Below are 20,701 nucleotides of genomic sequence, written 5' to 3' on the forward strand. Positions count from 1 at the left end.
AAGCTGCACTCATTAGGTCTCGAGAGAACTTCAGGTGAACAGGTTTTGTCACAAAACATACGAAAATCGCGAAAAAGGCAGGCAGTTCTTTGAACGGTAAACTACATAAACGGCCCGCAATAGTCGACGTCTACTGTTAGAAACGGAGATGCGAAAGTCGCTCGCTCATAAGGGCGAACACGAAATTATTGCGACACCGAAAATGTCATGCCAATCTTCTTATAATGTTTAAAATCAAACTAAAATTTTAGGGTAGTTTTATACATATATTTACTTCAAAAACCAAAAGAAAAGTTAATCGATGGAGCCTTGAGTGTAAAATTGAACTCATTTTCGCTTGATGCCCTCCATCAAAGTCTTTACAGTGTTATCAGGTACCAGTTTCTCAGTTTTTTCCATTTTCTTAACATGTCCTTCTCGTCTTTAACTGTCTTCTTGCTCTTCCGAAGTTCCCGCTTCATCATTGCCTAGTACTGCTCCACCGGGCGCAGCTCCGGACAGTTTGGCGGATTCATGTCCTTTGGAACAAAATGGACAGAATTAACCTCATACCACTCCAGAACACTTTTAGAATAGTGGCATGATGCCAAAACTAGCCAAAATAGCGGAGCTTCGTTGTGCTGCTGCAAGAACGGCAGAAGGCGCTTCTCGAGGCACTCAGATTTGTAGATCTCGCCATTTACTGTGCCCTTTGTCACGAAAGGCTCACTCCTCAGTCCGCAAGAGCAGATGACCTGCCAAATGAGATATTTGGAGGCGAATTTCGACATTTTATTCTTCCTAAATTTGTCGTCCACATTGAATTTGCTCTTGCGGTAAAATACTCCAACTCCGGAATTTGCTTAAAATCGGCTTTTATATACGTTTCGTCGTCCATCTCACAGCAGCCATATTTTGTGCCCGAGTTTTAGCCGTCGATTGTTGCCGCTCATCGCGGTTTGGGAAGTTCTGTACCTTGAATGTATGTAGTCCAGCTCTCTTCTTTGCATTCTGGATGTAGCTCTGCGATCTTTTTAGCCAAATCACGGCTTGAGACGTTGGGATTTGCTTTAATCATTCGCTTCACCTTTCCCTCCGTCTTTTTGTTCTCCGGTCCCGGTTTTCTTCCAGCTCCTTTGCCGTGGTCCAACGTCAACCGCTCCTGGAACCGCTTCAACACTCTGGTGAATGTTCAACATTTTTCCCAACTGCCGGTGCGACAGGTCAGGAAATTCCAGGTGAAAGAATGTGTTCTGTCGACTCGCGTTGGTTCACCTCCATTTTCGTTGAATCGAAAAACACGACTTCGAGTTTGACAGCATGTAAACAATACACATCAATGAGAAAGTGTGCAAAATTTGGTTGATTTTTACCCAATGGTAAAAAAGTTATGCCCTGTTGAATGTGTCGCAATAATTTCGTGTTCGCCCTTTACCAGTCATCAGCTGATCTAAAACACGTGGCCTGCTGCATTTGTGAATTTAGAATCTGTGTAGGTAGGTAGAGTACTTTTTGCTTACGGTTGCAATCAGGAACAGCGAGCCCGCGTGGAAATGCTACAGATGATAGTGTACTACAATGAGTTTACTGGTGATTCATCTACACTCGATTCATCATAAACTGTTCGTGTTGATCGTGGCTAAGGACTCCGACTCTTCTGCTTTCGATTCCATGTTGTTGTCGAGTATTTAGGATGACATAACGGATAAGTGCCACTTTACGAGGGTGATCGGAGAGCGAGTATCCTAGGGAAAAGGTATCCTTCCACGGGTCTGTCGTTGCCGACAGTGCAACTAAATGAACAATCCAAGGGATAATCTCTTCGTCTGGCGTATCTACTCTCTGAGTACTGTGATATTGGAACATCCACAACGCTCTCTCAAACTACACTCTCTGATACTGCAGCTGTGCCGAAGTCCTCCCAGGCGAAATAATACCGGCAGGTTTCTCCACATCTGCCACGCGATTACATGAACTACCCTTAGTAATATCCTGGATGTCCGACACACGATTCGCAATAAGTATTTGCCACCTGGATGGTAGTGCCGACGATCAGTACAGCACAATCGTTTGTTGAATTTGTTGCTATCATGAACTTCATTGTAATTGTAAAGATGACTTATAACTAGAATTGAAGATAGCTCAAGAGACGATCAACCTCTTCTTTCCCCTTAAAATCTTCTAGTGCCGAATTAGCCGAAAGTAGGTTATTAGAACAACTGGAGAACTCGAAGTATTCAGGTCTAGGATCGACTAAAGAATTCTATTGACCTACTGTGAAGCTCCCTGAATTCGTCAACTCGACCATCTCCTTCATCAATTGCTTACCGTCTTCGATATTGTCCATTCTAGTTAGTACATCGACGACGTAGAAATATTACTTCAGCGCACGAGCAGCGCGGTAATAACAATTGCAACCGATCTTCGTTGACTGAATCCCTCCTTAGTATACGTTGAAGATGTTGGTCAACTGGCTGCACCCTTGTCATTCGATACATTTTTTTGAGATCTTCTTGAACTACAAGACCAACCATTAATGCATTATGCAACGAAACTTCGGATGACGACATTAAACTCAAATCGGAATTTGATCATTGTGCAGTCCTGCTTCAAAACTGCATTATGTGGAAGATAGACTACGGGATATTCGTCGGATTGACTAATGACCTGGAAGATTTGGATGTGTTATGCGTATCTTCGATTGACTAGCTGTCGGTACTTTATCAGTATGCTGCCCGATTGATAACCGACCTTTATTGTACGGAGCGACAATAAAGATCGGTCGAAGGTAAATTTTCAAACAATCTTTCAAAAGCAACACAGAGAACAGAAATTGTCAAACCTATTTCGGATAGAACCATCAATATGGAGCACCAACAGAGCACTCAAGTTTTGTGAAATTTTCAAGATAAGTTTGCTGCCGATTTGTTGTAAGGTCTTTGTGACTTTGTGAAATCAGTTGACGCACGGGAGAGTGTAGATAGTGTAGGGTATGAGCCAGTATAAATAAAATAATAAATAATTATTGAACTTTTGACTTAACGAATAATTGTAATCGATAGTCGTTACAGTGTGCTTATTGATACAAATCTCCTCAACCTTTGTCTTGTTTTTGTCTTGATGCAATCAAATCAAACGATCTTAAGTTAGCAGGCCTTGGCTACTTGGATTTAGTTTTTGGAAGGAAATAGATGAGAGCAGACGCAAAAGCTTTGGACACGACAGAGAGGTTTATTGAGAAGAAGATTTATTAGGACATTCAACTCGCCTCCATCAGAGTGGGTGGGGCTTTATGGTGCACTTCCGGTGTATGTTGTTTGCGATGGTGAGAAGGGACCCTTCGTTCTGCTCTTGCAGTCTTTGTTCAGTGGTCATAAGTGCGACGTCATGGTAAATTTCGTAGCGGGATTACGATGTCGTTGAGGCGGAAGGATCGAGCGTGTGATGGCACACTTTTCGGCAACGATGTGAAAACCGGTGGCGAGTGCCCATCGGCGACCGCGTTGTCAGTCGCCTGAAGGAATACCGGATGTGCGGAATTGATCTCCCTAGAGTTACCAAGATGATGTCGTCCACACATACTAAAACGTAGACACCACCGATCAGCGCGGCAAAGAGCGTATTCTTCCTCACTAGAAATAGGGTCACAGCCATGTACCGATTTTTGCGGCACTCCGTTGGTCTCACGCCTTCCCAAATCCTGTTGAAGGAGTGTGGGCCTTTTGCCCCCGTGGGGAAACTACTGAAGCATCGGGTAGCCCACCCTGTCGGAGCTGTAAGACCAATCTCGTGCGGTGCTGAGGGTGGCGGTGAGTTCAGCTCCGGTGAATGGTCTGTTGTAGGCGGATGTGGAGCCTGTAGTTAAGGTAGTAGTCTTCGCGTCTGATTTTTCGGCTGGTAGGGCTTCGTCGGAGGATAGTGGTTTGAAGTGGCATCCTATTCTGTCCACGATTACGTCAGGTTCGGTGATGGTGGTGTCGTTGACTGCTAAGGAGTAGCTGTTTTGTCGATGTTTTTCACAGAGCGCATTGACCCGTCTCCACAGCTCCATCGAGGGGAAGCTTGGGTAGATACCGTCCAGCTGATTTCCTTAGCTGCTTGGATTGTGTTCCTTGTGGCGTTCCGGAGCGTCCGGATGGCGACAACGACTTCTGGATTCCGCCTGTGTACGGTAAGTTTGTTCTGCCGCATTAACGATCGTTTCCGATTGTTCGACCAGCGAGTAAGTGCGATCTTGAGCGCAAATGGGGTCTGTATGGCGGCATCCTAGGCATCCTAGTCGGCGTTGTCCAATAGCCAGCATCTCCCTCGGGTTGTTTTGGGTGGAGGCGGTTAATGTGGACCAGCAGCATAGCACAGCTATAGAGCTAAAGGAAATGGTCCAGTCGAGTGCGGAGGCCACAGATGAACGTGGTGCTGCCGTCATTCAGTATTACAACGTCGATTTCCTCAATGAGTTTGGCGTTAGATTGCAATGCTTAATCGAGTCCCAGGCCGCGAGGTGAGCGTTGAGGTTCCTCATGACGATGAATGTAGCAGGGACCAGGTTGGGTAATTGATTACGTATGTTGGTGGCCCCCTATGGGGGTCGAGATTCTTCTGGCGACAGCGACCAGCTCGGTATTAAGGAGGAGGTGCATAAAAAGCAGCTTCGCCTTTATACCCAGTCCGATGGTTTGATGATTGTTGTCTCCTCTCGTTATCTCCTACTCGTACCTGTTTCCGAACCATGGAGAGGGGTTAACACCGGTGTTCAGGTGAGTTTCTTGAATGACGAGGCAATGTGGCTCGGTCTGGACGATTATATTCTGTGGACTGTAAAGGTGAAATGTTTTGTGGTAGGGTTGTTGGTCATGGAGGCTTTGCAGAAACTGTGCCGTGGGCTGCTTGGAATGGATTCGGAGCCGTACGGCTGTTCGTGGTGGGAGTTAAGTGTGGTTGGACTGGCTGGTTGAGTATACGTGCCCTCTGCATGAGGAATTGCCGAGGGCTCGTCCTTAGGGGCCGGTACATTCACGGGCATGGCTGGTGTAGGGGAAAGGCCTTCGTCTTGGCCAGGTAGCTCACAGTTTTTGGTGCTTTGATTGTTCTTGAGTGGGCTGGCGTACTGCATGGGTTGCTATGATCATCGTATTCTTATATCGTACTTTCGTAGCTAATATAGTGTGTATAGCACATTGTTCTAGCCACTCACCCCTTGGGTGGGAGATTATTTCGACCATAGATCCGTTTGGGAGGGGTCGTTCCGATAAGTATTCTTATTTCTATATTCGCACTAGTGCAATACAATCAAATCATCTTACACATGACTCTCGTGCTGTCGATAGCCTCACGAACCAACAAATTATTAAATCTCACCCACCAAAGTCACCCCCCGGGCGGTGGGTAGCTTTAAAGTGACTTTGGAGCGAGAAAATATAAAACATGTCCGGCGGGCTTCGAGACGGGAGTTGTTTGCAAAGAAAACAAATTGAATTAATAGCCCGAGTGAATTGGAAAAACAAATAAACACACTGCTGCCTTCCGATGCTTACTGGTTTTTCAAGTGTCCGAGAAAGACAGGAAACCCGAACAAGAACCGTGGGTGCTCCCGCGTGGGGAACGATTGTTTGGATTTGGGTATAACCGGAACCGCATATCCTGTTGAACGTTGTATCGTTTCAAAGGATATTTATTATTAGAACATAAATTGATTGCAATTAAATGTCGATGAAAATGAGTTTGCTTGGAATTTTTTTGTTGTTTTAAAAATAGTCCAACGTTTGACAAGACATTGAACAATACATGTGTGCTGTCCTAACGGTAAAAAAATCGTTGATATGAGTCTACCCGAACTTACTCAACCAAACATTCTTGTATGGGATCGAAGCCTGCAACTTCACAACGCGAAATCATTAAACAGGTTGCCAAGCAGCTTACTACAAGCAATCAATTTTTAAAACATTCTTCTTTTAGTTGACTGTTTGCAGAATACTTAATCTCCATTTTATGCGCCAAATTAGATGTAATAATCAGTGAAAAAGAATCGATTGCTTTATTTAGTTTCTAAATTTCTGCTGTTTATTATCTCAGCGCATGCTGAGATTCCCGCCATGGAATACAAAAGGTGGCACACGAGTTAGATTGCCATTGCATAGACGTGCAAGGCTCGAACTATGGTGATTGATGTTGATTGTCGCTGTCTACTACGATGAAAATTTGTCAAAGTCATTCAAGGTATAGAAATGATATGGATAATAAAATTATCCTAAAGAAGATATCATGAAATTCGGAGAATTCCAGAAACGCTACCACAATTATTTTAATATTTTTGAGCTCTCAAATTTCGAGCAAATGACGGCCAGCCCGACAGCCAAGTTTATCGCGGAAAAATCGTAACTCATCCGAACGATAATTGGCAGTTTATTGACGTTAATTTTGTACCATAGCGTTGTCCGTAGTGTGTTGGTCGCTGTAAGTGACGGTATGAGATTTCACGCCCAAAGTAATTCACCTCGAATTAACCGTCCTAGCGTGGGTCAATTTGGCGTTATCAGATCGTTTCGATAATGTACCGATCGATATTGCGGCGGCTTCCAGTACTCGCAGCCTGCTAACACATCCTAATGCGGCAACAAGAAAATATGACCGGCCATTACCTAGTAACAAGTTAATTTATAGCTACATAATTCATCTCGATTATCCACCCTCTTCTTATCGATTGGGCGTCGAAGATGCTCACAGAAAATTCCCGCCCATCCTCGTTTTGTTATAAAGTTCTTGAAGAACCGCTCCTCACCACCCTGCGCGGCATGGGGCTGACGGGTGGATATTGGCAGACGATAAATCTGTTTCTTTCGATAGAAAATTGCTCAATTCGGATTATGCGCTGGCTGGCCGAGTTGGTTTTACGGGGCATCTGCTTAAACCTTAATCCCTCGTTCAATCAGTGGCACGGGTTCTGCTGCTCATCGTCGTCGTTATTGAGATGTGTACCCATAATCGGCCGCATTACCCGGCGGCATCATCTATTTAGAGAGGATGAACATGGCTTAGTTGAGGGCACTCGAAAGTTCAGCTGAGAAAGTGAAAAATACATTAAGTAATAAAAAATTGAATTATAATATAGGAGAGTGATTAACTTGATTCACTTATTTTAGGGAACAAAATTTTTAAACTAGTAATGGTCAACAACTTCCGACTGATGCTTTTCCAGGAGAATATCGTATTCGATTCTTATCGAGTACTGTATGTATTTATGTATCATCAATATAGGAATAGTTTCATTTTTAGTATATTTCGCAAGCGTTAGGAGCTGTTAGGAATAATGCGAAAAACGTTGCTTGAATTTAATGCCGATTTTTAATGTAGATTTCAATATAATTAACATGTGATGAACGCGTACCGAATGCTTGTTCATTTCGGAAATTACGTTCGTCAGAATGTATATCAGTGTTAGTGCATTAATGATCTTTCGAAAAATAAGTTTCTTGAAAAGCAGCATGAGGTTATGGAGCTTCATGTATCACGAACTGGATACACGCAATGCTTAGCAACCGATATATGTGCTAATCGTTAAGATAAGTAGAGATAAAGAAACCGGGTGTCTGTGGATGTTCTCAAGGTGGTGTGCTGTCACCACTTCTATGGAATCCTGTTGCCGATGGCTTGTTGAGGAAACTAAATGAGCTTGGGTTTCCGACTTATGGTTTCGGCGATGATTATCATATAACGATCAACGGTATTACATTAACACATTTTTAATTTGACGCAACAAGCCTTATGTGTTCAGAAGTCTTTTGTTGTCGGTCCGTACACGCTATAGCGACAAATAATGCTAATCCGCATTCAAGGTTATTTCGCACACTTTTCACCTAGTCGAGTATTTTCTCCCTTTATTTTGTGTTTCTGTTTCTGAGTACCGTTAGCCGGTCAGTGACAAGTGAAGCAGTGTTCTTCTAGTAAGCCGTCTGGATACCGTTACCTACGCAAGTTAAGTATTAGTTTACGTTTCCCCTTCTTGGTTGCTTTAATAACGTGCACTGGGCAATAGGCCCGTGCAAAAATGATTTCCCCTGACGGCGGTTCATCTCAAGGTGAGATGGACGTCGAAACAAAATCGGCTCCCCGGCTCAAAGTCTATCCGAGCTCGGCCACCGGTCCATTTGTGATCTTCTTTCGGACCAAAGAAAAAAAGTGTTTGAATCTGTTGCAGATTTCTCGAGTTCTGACGGATCGGTATTCGGCCGTGACAGAAATATCGAAAATTCTCCCTGATAAGCTTCGGGTGGTTGTTAACAGTTCAAATCAGGCAAACGATATTGCTGGCTACGAGCCCTTTACGAAGGAGTACAGGGTGTATATTCCAGCTAGCAGGGTTGAAGTCAGTGGGGTCGTTTTCGATTCGAGTCTGAATTGCGAGGACCTGCTAAAATATGGGACTGGCTGTTTCAAAGATCCCATGCTTAAGACAGTGAAGATACTGGAATGCAAACGTTTACATTCAGCATCAGTCGCAGCTGACGGCAAGAAAATATACGTCAACTCAGACTCTTATCGGGTGACCTTCGCCGGCTCTGCCCTGCCTAATTACCTCCTCTTTGACAAGGTTCGTCTACCTGTTCGCCTCTTTGTGCCGCGGGTCATGAACTGTACTAATTGCAAACAATTGGGACACACAGCCTCCCATTGTAGCAATAAAGCCCGCTGTGGGAAATGCGGTGGGAATCATGCGGATGATTCCTGTGGTAGAGATGTCGAAAAGTGTCTCTACTGTGGGGGAAACCCACATGATCTCCCTTCATGTCCCGCGTACAAACAGCGCGAGGAAAATCTTAAGCGTTCCCCCAGGAGGGAACATCTTCTGCTGTGCCTAGAAGCAATAGAAAAAGTAGGAACATTTCTTGTCCCAAGCTTCGTCGTAAAGGCCAGAAGGTGTCTCTTCATGGCCCCCTAAAATAACTACTCAAGGAAATACTGGTGCAAAACCGAAGCAAGTCGCTCCCGGTCTCAGTAACCTGAGCTCAGAAAAGGAGTTCCCAGCACTTCCAGGAACATCAAAAACCCCAAGTGTTCCCATATCTCAGCCAGAGAAAGAAAACAGTGCTGGCTTAATAAATTTCTCTGACATTGTGGACCGTATTCTTACAACGTTAAATATTTCTGACCCCCTTAAGAGCATCTTGATAAGCTTTCTCCCCGCAGTAAAAACATTCCTGATGCGAAATGGCTCCTTTCAACGATTGTATCCTTCGATGGCTAATTCATCCTACGAGGTCAAGAATTTAATCACTGTTCTACAGTGAAATTGCAGAAGCATTATCCCGAAAATCGATTCTTGTAAAATCTTACTAAATAACTTGAAATGCAAAGCATTTGCCCTATGCGAGACATGGCTTACTTCAGAAATAAACCTACACTTTCATGATTTTAACATTATTCGCTTGGATCGAGAAGACTCTTACGGAGGAGTACTTTCGGGGATCAAAAAGTGCTATTCTTTCAATCGGATCGACGTCCCCTCGACACCAGGCATTGAAGTTGTCGCTTGCCAAACCAGACACGGATTCCTGCCCCTCCAGCGCGACCGAGCGCCTTAGATCTGTCCCTCTGCTCGACATCGCTGCGGTTAGATTGCATGTGGAAGGTAGTCTCTGATCCCCACGGCAGCGACCATCTGCCAATCGTAATTAATATTGCTAACGGTTCAGGGCCACCGAATACAATCAATGTTTCGTATGACCTCACACGAAATATTGATTGGAAGAGCTACGCGTCCGCGATATCCGTCAAAATCGAGTGCACTCAAGAGCTTCCTCCGGAGGAAGAGTACGGGTTCCTGGCTGGCTTGATTCTCGATACCGCGATTCAAGCTCAGACTAAACGCGTACCAGTCGCGAATTCACGCGGGCGTCCTCTCAATCCATGGTGGGACAAAGAGTGCTCAGACGTTTACGCGGAGAAGGCCGCTGCGTATAAGACCTTCCGGGACGACGGGCTGCCAGCTAGCTATCGTCAGGAAATGCGCATGAAGAGTTTGATGAAAGCCAAAAAACGTAGCTACTGGCGCCGGTTCGTCGACGGACTAACGAAAGAAACATCGATGAGCACTCTTTGGAGTACGGCCCAGCGCTCACGAAACCGAAACAGTACTAACGAGAGCGTGGAATATTCAAATGGATATTCGATTTTGCCAAGAAGGTTTGTCCGGATTCCGCTCCGGCACAGAAGATCTATCGCGCCGCGTCCCCTCACGATAACGCGAACGAAACACCGTTTTCGATGGTGGAGTTCTCACTTGCTCTCTTGTCATGTAGCAATAAAGCCCCAGGGCCAGACAGAATCAAATTTAACTAGTTAAAAAATCTGCCAGACTCTGCCAAGAGACGCTTGTTGAACTTATTTAACAAGTTTCTTGAGGGTAATATTGTCCCTCATAACTGGAGGCAAGTCATCGCCATTCAAAAACCAGGAAAACCAGCCTCCGACCACAACTCGTATCGACCGATTGCGATGCTGTCCTGTATCCGAAAGTTGTTCGAGAAAATGATCTTGTTTCGCCTCGATGATTGGGTTGAAGCAAATGGCTTACTATCAGATACACAATTTGGTTTCCGCAAAGGCAAAGGGACGAACGATTGTCTTGCGTTGCTCTCAACAGAAATTCAAATAGCTTATGCTAGCAAAGAGCAGATGGCATCAGTGTTCCTAGATATAAAGGGGGCTTTTGATTCAGTTTCTATCAAAATTCTTTCTGAGAAGCTGCACCAGCATGGTCTTTCACCGACTCTAAACAACTTTTTGCTAAACTTGCTGTCTGAAAAACATATGCATTTTTCGCATGGTGATTTATCGTCATCACGAATTAGCCACATGGGTCTTCCCCAGGGCTCATGTCTAAGCCCCCTTCTCTATAACTTTTACGTGAATGACATTGACGAATGTCTTGTCAATTCCTGCACGCTAAGGCAGCTTGCAGATGACGGTTTGGTCTCTATTACAGGTCCCAAAGCCGTCGATCTGCAAGGACCATTGCAAGATACCTTGGACAATTTGTCTGCTTGGGCCCTCCAGCTAGGTATCGAGTTCTCCACGGAGAAAACTGAGCTAGTCGTATTTTCAAGGAAGTGTGAAACAGCGCAACTACAGCTTCAATTAATGGGTCAAACTATTGCTCAGGTTTCAACTTTCAAATATCTCGGGGTCTGGTTCGACTCTAAAGGAACCTGGGGATGTCACATTAAGTATCTGAAACAGAAGTGCCAGCAAAGGATCAACTTTCTCCGTACAATAACCGGAACATGGTGGGGTGCCCACCCAGGAGACCTGATCAGGCTGTACCAAACAACGGTATTGTCGGTGTTGGAGTACGGGAGTTTCTGTTTCCGCTCCGCTGCGAACATACATTTCATCAAACTAGAGCGAATCCAATATTGTTGTTTGCGTATTGCTTTGGCTTGCATGCACTCGACACATGCGATGAGTTTAGAAGTGCTGGCGGGCGTTCTTCCGCTAAAAAATCGATTTTGGGAACTCTCATATCGATTGCTCATCCGATGCGACATTCTGAACCCGTTGGTAATTGAAAACTTCGAGAGGCTCGTCGAGCTTAATTCTCAAACCCGTTTTATGTCCTTGTACTTCGACTACATGGCACAGAGCATCAATCCTTCTTCGTACAATCCCAACCGTGTCCGTTTCCTAGATACTTCTGATTCTACTTTGTCGTCAGAGGACGCTCAACAGTTGGCAAACTTCGTGGAGCAACGGGGAACTTGGACGATGGCTACATTCGATTATCCCAAAGGTATCAACGAAGCCTTGGGGATGGATGTGGGTCGGGATTTTATTCGTGTAATGTCCCGACTTATGTCCAATCACTACACCATGGATGCGCAGTTGCGGCGTATTGGGCTTGCGGAAAGTAGTCTGTGCGCTTGTGACGAGGGCTATCACGACATCGAGCACGTTGTCTGGATATGCGCCGGGTATTGTGATGCCAGGTCTCAGTTAAAGGATTCCCTTCGGGACCGAGGTAGACCACCCAATGTACCAGTCCGAGATATGCTGGCAACTCGTGATTTCCCCTATATGTCCCTTATTTATACCTTCATAAAAACGATAAATATCCCAATTTAGCCCCTCTCTTTTTATTTCTCGTTTTTAGAGTTTCCTCCTACCTTGTGGAACCGATCAGCTCCAGAGTGCCACTATGTAACCGCCCTTACCACTACGCCTGCATAGAAGGAAACTGAAGCGAGAGCGACTCGAGGTCCGATGACTTTTGAAGGATTCCCCGCGGGTCCAAAGAATACCATCCGCCAATCCGGTACTCGACGACTTACTAGGCTGAGGCGCAGGTTTGTTTCCAAAACCACCAAAATCAAATTAGTATTCTGTATTCCTAGTTTTAAGATAGCTATAATTTTTACTCTTTATTGAAACTCTTGTTCTCCATCTTGTAAATAGAATTGTTTCCCTAGTTTTAAGATATCTGTGAAATTTCTCATAAATATTTGTTCCCTCTTTTGTGGACTAAACTATATTGTTAGTTTTAAGATAACTGTAAAATATTTCGTAAAATACTATTACTCCCCCTCTTGTATATCAAAGAAGCCAATTCTCCTCCAACAAGAAACAGCTGATTTGCCCACATCAAGAGTAACGCCAGCACGCCCATTCTCAATTTGTGGCGTTGACTGTTGTGGTCCAGTGTTCCTGAAGTCACCAGTACGTAATCGATCTCCAACCAAAGCGTACATTGCTATCTTCGTCTGTTTTGTCAATGAAGCCGTCCACATCGAGTTGGTCTCCGATCTGTCGACACCGGCTTTCATAGTAGCCCTTCGTCGATTCGTTGCTCGCCGCGGTCGTATCTGTGAGCTTCACTCCGATATTGGCACCGCATTCAAAGGAGCAGCCAACAAACTCGACCGCATCTACGAAATGTTGAAGTCAATTGATGGTGACAGAATCCAAATCCTGAATTGGTGTGGTGAAAACGAGATCCAGTGGAAATTTATACCGCCTCGGGCCCCACACTTCGGAGGAGCATCATCTGTTACGCGAGATCGCCCAACAAACATTAGGAGCTGGACTATAAGACTACTTGCTGATTAAAAGCAGATTAAAGGCTATTTAAGCTGAATAATACTTTTGCTGAACTATTTAGCGACAATATTAATGCTTTTATTCAACCATCTTAATTAGACTGAATTACGAGTTGAATAAATGATGCTGTTACCAATACTATTACCTTTAATCATTAAACTGCACTACATGCCTTCAAAATGTTGATTCTACCTATACATTTGCTCTAATACCACCTTTGACTTTTAGCTGAATTATGTATTTAACAAAGGTAATTGTACCTACTCCAAAAATTGACACGATTAGCGAACCATGACGAATGGTAACTGTCCTGGGTTAGAGTCCCAATACACGCACTTTTTTTTAACTTTTAAGTGAAATACTTCTCACTTAGAATCCTTTTCTTATTCTATTTGTTGCTTCATCGGTTTGCTCTAGTAACATTTATACAGTGTTTTTTTTACAATTTCATGCAGTTAATTTGCAATTTAAATTTCGGCCTGAAAAAATGTCTGCTAACAAAAAGAAGCTATCAAGTTGGTTCGATGCATTAGTAAACCTAAAAAATAATTCATACCAAGGACTTGCATATACATTAGGGCTTTGCAAAAAAATTTTTTTTTGGATTCTCGAAGGCCCCCCCTCTCATATTGTGACAAATGTTAAAGTAAGCTCAGATGCCAAATTTCACATCATTTGGACAATTTTAGACCCCCGCCCACTTCGCTTGAAATTTTTTGAAATTGGTGCTATGGGAAAATATGGAGGAAAAATACATTAAATGCTATAACATTTGAAGTAGCAATCAGAAAATTACAATTTGTACCTCTTTTGAACGGAAAAAATCTTAGTATTTGAATGGAGATATTTTTGTTTCTAGAAAAATACGGGAAAGTGGGGTACTGGGTCATTTTGGCCTCAAAATCCCATATTTGTAATGATTTTTCTGCTTCGTGATGCCAATCATACATATTTTTTAGTTTTTCTAATGTGAAAAATCCCAAAAATCGATCGGAGCCTTTTTGACCTTTGTCCGAATACTAGAAGTTGGGGTTAAATGGCCTTTTGTCATTCATATTAAACTTCATCATTTTTTCGTGCATATATCTCTATTATTCTTCACTCAATTTTCATAAACTATACCTTGTTGAACGTGGAAAATCCTTAGGATTATAATAAAAATAGATTCGTTACCCTTAAAATTCAGAAACATCAAATCATCTGACATATAGTGTCGATTTCACATTTTTATCATAAAATCGCACATATTAACTCCATTTAACAACAAAATTCTTTTTTAATCTACTACTTTTAGTGTAAAATATGCTTAGGAATCACATGAGAAAAGTTTCATTCCTGGAAAAATAGGGAAAGCTGAGGTATTAGGACAAATAATGAAAAAAAGAGATTTGTAGAGTAAATATCAAAAAGTTTGATGTTTCTGAATTTTACCTCTAACTTTTTTATTTTTATTTTATTCCTCAGAATTTTACACGTTCAACAAGTTACATTTTATGAAAATTGATTGAAGAATAATAGAGATATATGCATGAGAAAATGATAAAATTTAATATGAACGACAAAAAGCCCTATAACCCCAACTTCTCGTATTCGGACTAAGGTCAAAAGGGTTCCGTTCGGTTCCTGAGATTTTTTCACATTAGAAAAACTACAAAATATGTATGATTGGCATCACGGAGCAGAAAAATCATTAAAAATATGGGATTTTGGGGCGAAAATGACCCAGTACCCCACTTTCCCGTATTTCTCTAGAAACAAAAATATCCCCATACAAGTACTATGATTATTTCCTTTCAAGAGAGGTACAAATTGTAATTTTCTAATTGCTACTTCAATAGTTATAGCATTTAATGTATTTTTCCTACATTTTTTCCCATAGCACCAATTTCAAAAAATTTCAAGCGAAGTGGGCGGGGGTCTAAAATTGTCCAAATGATGTGAAATTTGGCATCTGAGCTTACTTCGACATATGTCACAATATGAGAGGGGGGGCCTTTGAGAATCCAAAAAAAATTTTTTTTGCGATGCCCTAATATACATACACACTTGAACCCACACTTGAACGCATTCCCGCACAGTCGAGTAATAAGTCATGTTTTATACTGATATCTCGAAAAATTCTCGATTTTTCGAAACAAAAAGATCGATTGTAAGAAACAAAAAAATTAAAAAAAAATCTCGATTCAATGACAATTTTGAAACAAAAATCGATTTTACCAGTCCAATTTTTTTAAGTTAACAACATCGATTTTGAAAAATTCTTTCCTACATCGCCCATTCCTATTTCGAAGTAAGTGCCTATCTGTGGACTATAAAGTCCCTGGAATAATATATGATTATTACATTGGCGACAACTGTACTCGTAAATCTTTCAAGCGAGAAAACAGTATATTTTCTAAGTGTTTCGGTATAGTCCAATTGAGATGTTTTCATATATTATGGTTTAGAAGCAATAACAACAGCAAATTTATTTTGTTGTTTTATATCTACTGAGTTTTCAGCATGTGAAACTAACGATTTACAGTTTTTCAATGTAAAAGCTTGCCAAATCATACGCCCCCTTGTTTACGTAAATTTACCTTTTAACCTTTACAGTACCATGTTAAAATTTTTCTGAAAATTTTGTTTTAATGTTGCTCCCATTTCGTCAATTTTTGACCGAATTGGATGGAACCGGCGTTAAAAGATTTGGAATTTAGTCCAGTTTCTATGTACCAAGTAGCGTTCAAATCATTAGACCGGTTCCGGAATTAATCCGAATTCCCGTGGGGTATATCCGGCATCCCAGTGGGGTGACGGACGAGTTTTGAAGAAACATCCCATAAATTTAAGTAATTGTGTTTTTAAATGTGCTACATATGACAATTTCCCATTGATCATTCACAATAGACATGAATTGGACCAATCTTGGCCAAATGAGAACTGTTCCGGGAGAACTTAAGAAAATGTATATATTCTTCTATCATTTCAGCGATTAGGGTTCATAGCTTTATACGAAATGCGAAGTTCTTCCAATCATACGGTTCTACAGTTCCTTCAAGCTATGGCCATTCCGGCACCGGTTCCGGACGGATGGACACTTGATTTCATTTTGAAAACCAAGATGGCGGCTTCCGGTTACCAATGAATCTGGAGAAGATTACGGTCATGGAATGTTGGACTTGAACACCTTCATCCAGAAGAACCAGTGCGAATGTTTGAACGAATCGAACGACCACCCGATGGTGAATGCGTTCAGTTCCAGCGGTGGTCATCTGGTGTCCGATTGTGACGATTACCTTCAATCAGCTGGTCAAAATCAGTGCCATCAAGTTCAAAGCACCGCCCTCTCACGGACCGAAAAAGGTGAGAATCTTTATCAATCAACCAAGCACCATCGATTTCGATATGGCCGAATCGCAAGTTTCGGTGCAGGATCTGGTACTGGGGCAGAAGGATCTTGTGTCGGGATCGCCGATTCCGTTGCACTTCGTTAAATTTCAGAACGTGCAGAATATGCAGCTGTTCGTGAAGGATAACCATTCTGGTGGCGAGACGACCATTATCGATCATTTGGCCTTTATCGGGTCACCGATTGCAACGACTAAGATGGATGACTTCCAGCGGGTGGCTGGGAAGAAGGGTGAAAGCCACTAGGTTGTTTGAGCCGCTGGGAGAAGGATGGTTAGAAGGCGGTGGATAGGTGCGGTGACGAATATGTTTGATCGTATATTTGAAAGGTTAAAGATAGTGATGCGCGTTAACTTGTTCCTTTTATAAATTCTTCAATAAAATAATGAGCAAGAAAAAATGGCATATTATTTTGTTATTGCTCCGGCAGAGAAAAACTCAATCTTATTCATACAAAACCAAGGAGCAGTTCGCGATGGCTCAGCTGAATCCGTACAGCTCTGGATTCTGGATCAACTAGAAACGAAAGAGGTTCAGGAAATCTTCCTGAAACCGGCGGGCACGGATACGGCTACTAAATAGTCAGACTGAGACCATCGTGATGAATTGTTGACGTATTCTACCTCTATTGAAGAATTTTTGACGTTGACGGTTTGGCGAATAGTACTCGTAAATATTACAAAGAGGTTCGTGTACGGTTCACACCGTACACATTAATCGCATAGAACGGGTGCAAAAGAGCTTCGTCCGGTATGCCCTTCGACGGCTTCCCTGGCGAAATCGATTTGAACTACCACCGTATGAGCATCGTTGTGCTCTTATCAACCTGCCTACGCTACGAAACAGGAGAGTTTTTCTGCAGCGACTTTTTGTGTTCGATCTTCTCGCTGACAACATTGACTGCCCTCTGCTTCTCGCTAAGCTGGACTTCAACGTTCCTGGTAGATCTCTGCGGAGAATGGACTTCTTTCGGCGCTCTACTCATCGCACGCAGTACGGCCAGAATAACCCGGTAGATGTTTGCTGTCAGCTCTTCAATAGCGTTTTTCATCATTTTGACTTTAACTTAAGTAGAGAAATGTTCAAATTGAAAATAGGTTTAAGTTAGTATAGTATTTCAGTCTGTACGAAAATTTATTAATTCGTAAAACAATATTTTAATTCAATTGTATATAGCAGCGAACAATTCGTTTGCCGAATGAAGTCATTTCGTGGTATTCACGAAAAATTCGTAATAAAAATAAAAATGTTTCAATAGAACTACGAACGATTCATCACATGTACGAAAAAAATCGTATATTTTATGAAAATTGTCTGTACGAAACAAATTCCTGGCGATTTACGAATATATTCTATCAGTGTAGGTTGGGATTCGAACCCAAGCCAACTAGATTCACTCAAATCTATAAAAGGCTAGTGTAGTCTTTGTACAGACTCTATTCAGCAGCCTAGACTTTTCGGTACATCGGTGAAATCTTAAGCATTCGATGTATGCAAAATTGGTGCAGACAGTAAAGCAAGTGCTTAGTATTCAACAGGTTGCTGGTTCGGATCCAAGTACGTGATATGACTTCCAACAAGTTAATACAATTTTTCTCTAATTGTAACGTAACACTAATAAAAGTATATGGCTTCCATAGAGATTGATAGCGTGTGTAACTTGAAATAAATGTATTTTAATGTAAAATACATTTAAGCTTTCAATATAGGGGTCCCGTTTCAAAATATCGGCTGCGGCACCGCGTCAGATTTTGAACGTTAATAACTTTTATCATACTTAACAGAATGATTTGATTTTTAGGCCAATTTGTTGGCAATATGTTCCTTTATGCTATATTAAAATTTGAAGTATGTATAACATGCACCAATAACAAAAAAATGTGTTTTGAAAAATCTTTCGAAAACGACTCGGAAAAGTGAAAATTTTCAGCCCATCCCGCACAGAGCCGTCAATATGGTGGGCCAACCGAACAATAAAATAATTGTAAAGTTTATATATATAGGTCCCCTACATGTTTGTTCCTATTATTCGTATTGGGTTGCTTGACGAGAGCAGTTGGTGGGGGGAAAGACGGCATATTCCTTTGGTTAGGCACGAGAACGAGCGAGAAAGCGATAGTAGTGCATATTAGCGCGATTATATAAATATCTGTCGGTCGGTTTTTCTCATCATTCGTATTCGTTCAAATACTAGCAAGCAGCCAGTCCACCGGAGGAAAGCAGTTGACAATGACAAAAGTGCCCCAGCTACTGGTGGCCCATCGCAACCAACTACCGATCAGGAACTGTCGCCCTGCAAGAATTTCGCCCCAACTAAAGGGCAGCAGAGCAACTGATCTGTGGGCTGTCGTTCCAGCGTCTGGTTCGTGAGATTGTACAGGACTGCAAAGTCGAGCTACGCTTACAAAGCTCAGTCGTAATGATGCCCCGAGAAGCCAACGATGTCTACTTGGTCGGTTTTTTCGAGGATGCAAAATAGTGCGCCAAGCGCATAACTTTCAGGCCAAATACATTAAACTGGCTCACCGTATCCGCGGGGAGTGCGTCTGAATTATGCTCCCGCAATAAAACAACAAACGGTTCTTTACCGGACCAATTAATTGTGTTCTAATAAGAGTTAAACTGAAATTTACATTTTATGGTGTATAACAAATAATTTTCATAAAGCTATATAAGAAATACGATGTGTGGAAAGAAAGAAAGAAAGAGAATTTAAATTATCCTCTCTCGTTCATTTTCGTGCACTGCTTTTCCATTCCTTTCTGCTGCTAATACCATCATAACTAAAACGAATGTGCGTGTTCCCCCACCACCCCATGGCCAGTGTTGCCACAATTGCATGTTGCTATTACACTTTGAATTATTTTATCGATTCTCTCTAGTATTGATAAAATATAGAACGTGCAAAGTCCACCAGTCGCATGCTTTTATTACTTTTTGGAAGCCTCCGTTGATTAACTGCATAAATCGATTTGTTTGTGCAGCTCCTTGCTAGTAGCAAATTAAATAGCCTTTATCAGCGCTAACAAATAAGACAAAAGAATTTAAATTTGTGAAAATCTTTTCCTTCCTTCTTTTGAAATCTGCAACATTCTTTGAAAATATTGTTGGAATGTTGTTATTGAAAAACTGAACATGCAAGTTTGCTAGCACTGGCCACTAGATTGAAAGGAAAGGCACAGGAATGGCACGAAAACGAGCGAGAGAGCGATAGTCGTGCTTTCTCGTGTGTTCATATATGAATATTGGTCGGTCGGTTTTTCTCATCATTCGTATTCGTTCAAGCACTAGCAAGCAGCCAGTCCGCCGGAGAAAAGCAGTTGGCAATGATGACGGTCCGAAAAAGTGCCCCAGCTACTGGTGGCCCATCGCAACCAATTACCGATCAGGAACTTCGCCATGCCAGTATTTCGCCCCAACTAAAGGGCAACGGAGCAACTAATCCGCTGGCTAACATTCCAGCGGATGGTTCGTAAGGTTGTGTATTACTTCAAAGTCGAGCTACGCTTACAAAACTCACCCGTAATGAAGCCAGTGATGCTTACTTGGTCGGTTTGTTTGAGGATACAAAATAGTGCGCCAAGTATGTAACTTTCTCGCAAAAGAAATCAAACTGGCTCACAGTGTCCGCTGGGAGTGGGCGTAAATTACAATAAAAGCAACGGTTCTTTTCAGGACCAATCAATTGTGTTCTAGTGAGAGTTAAACTGAAACTTTCATTTTAAGATGTGTAACAAATTTTCAACAAGCAACATAATACGTTGTGTGGAAAGAAGTAGCTTGCACACGGAACAAAAATTTAAATTATCCTCTCGCTCGTTTCGTGCACTGCTTTTCCATTCCTTTCTGCTGCTTTTATCAGTATAACCACAACGAATGTGCGTGTTCCCTCACCATCCCTCTAGTGATCAGTGTTGCTTCAATTGCATGTGTTTAAGAGAAATGTTGAAGTCGCATGCTTCTATTCGAGCTTTTTGGCAGCCTCCGTGAACTAACTGCATTAAATGATTTTTTTGTGCAGCTCCGTGCTAGTAGCAAACAAAATGGCCCTACCAGCGTCTGATTCGTAAGATTGTGCAAGATTTCAAAGTCGAGCTAAGCTTATAAAGTTCAGCCGTAATGGTACCCGAAGAAGCCAGTCTTGTCGTTTTGTTCGAGGCTACAAAACAGTTCGCCAGGCACGTAACTATCATGCCAAATATATCCAACGATCCAGCGCATCACCATCAACACCAACGCCGAA

General features: G+C 42.3%; 1 pseudogene; it reads left to right on the forward strand.

The window, feature by feature from the left end:
- The first annotated feature begins 16,200 nt into the window (after nucleotides 1-16,200).
- On the forward strand, nucleotides 16,201-16,704 carry LOC131685865 (thioredoxin-like protein 1; annotated as a pseudogene).
- The last annotated feature ends 3,997 nt before the right edge of the window (nucleotides 16,705-20,701 follow it).

The sequence above is a fragment of the Topomyia yanbarensis genome, chromosome 2 (assembly GCF_030247195.1).
Source record: "Topomyia yanbarensis strain Yona2022 chromosome 2, ASM3024719v1, whole genome shotgun sequence".
Taxonomy (NCBI): domain Eukaryota; kingdom Metazoa; phylum Arthropoda; class Insecta; order Diptera; family Culicidae; genus Topomyia; species Topomyia yanbarensis.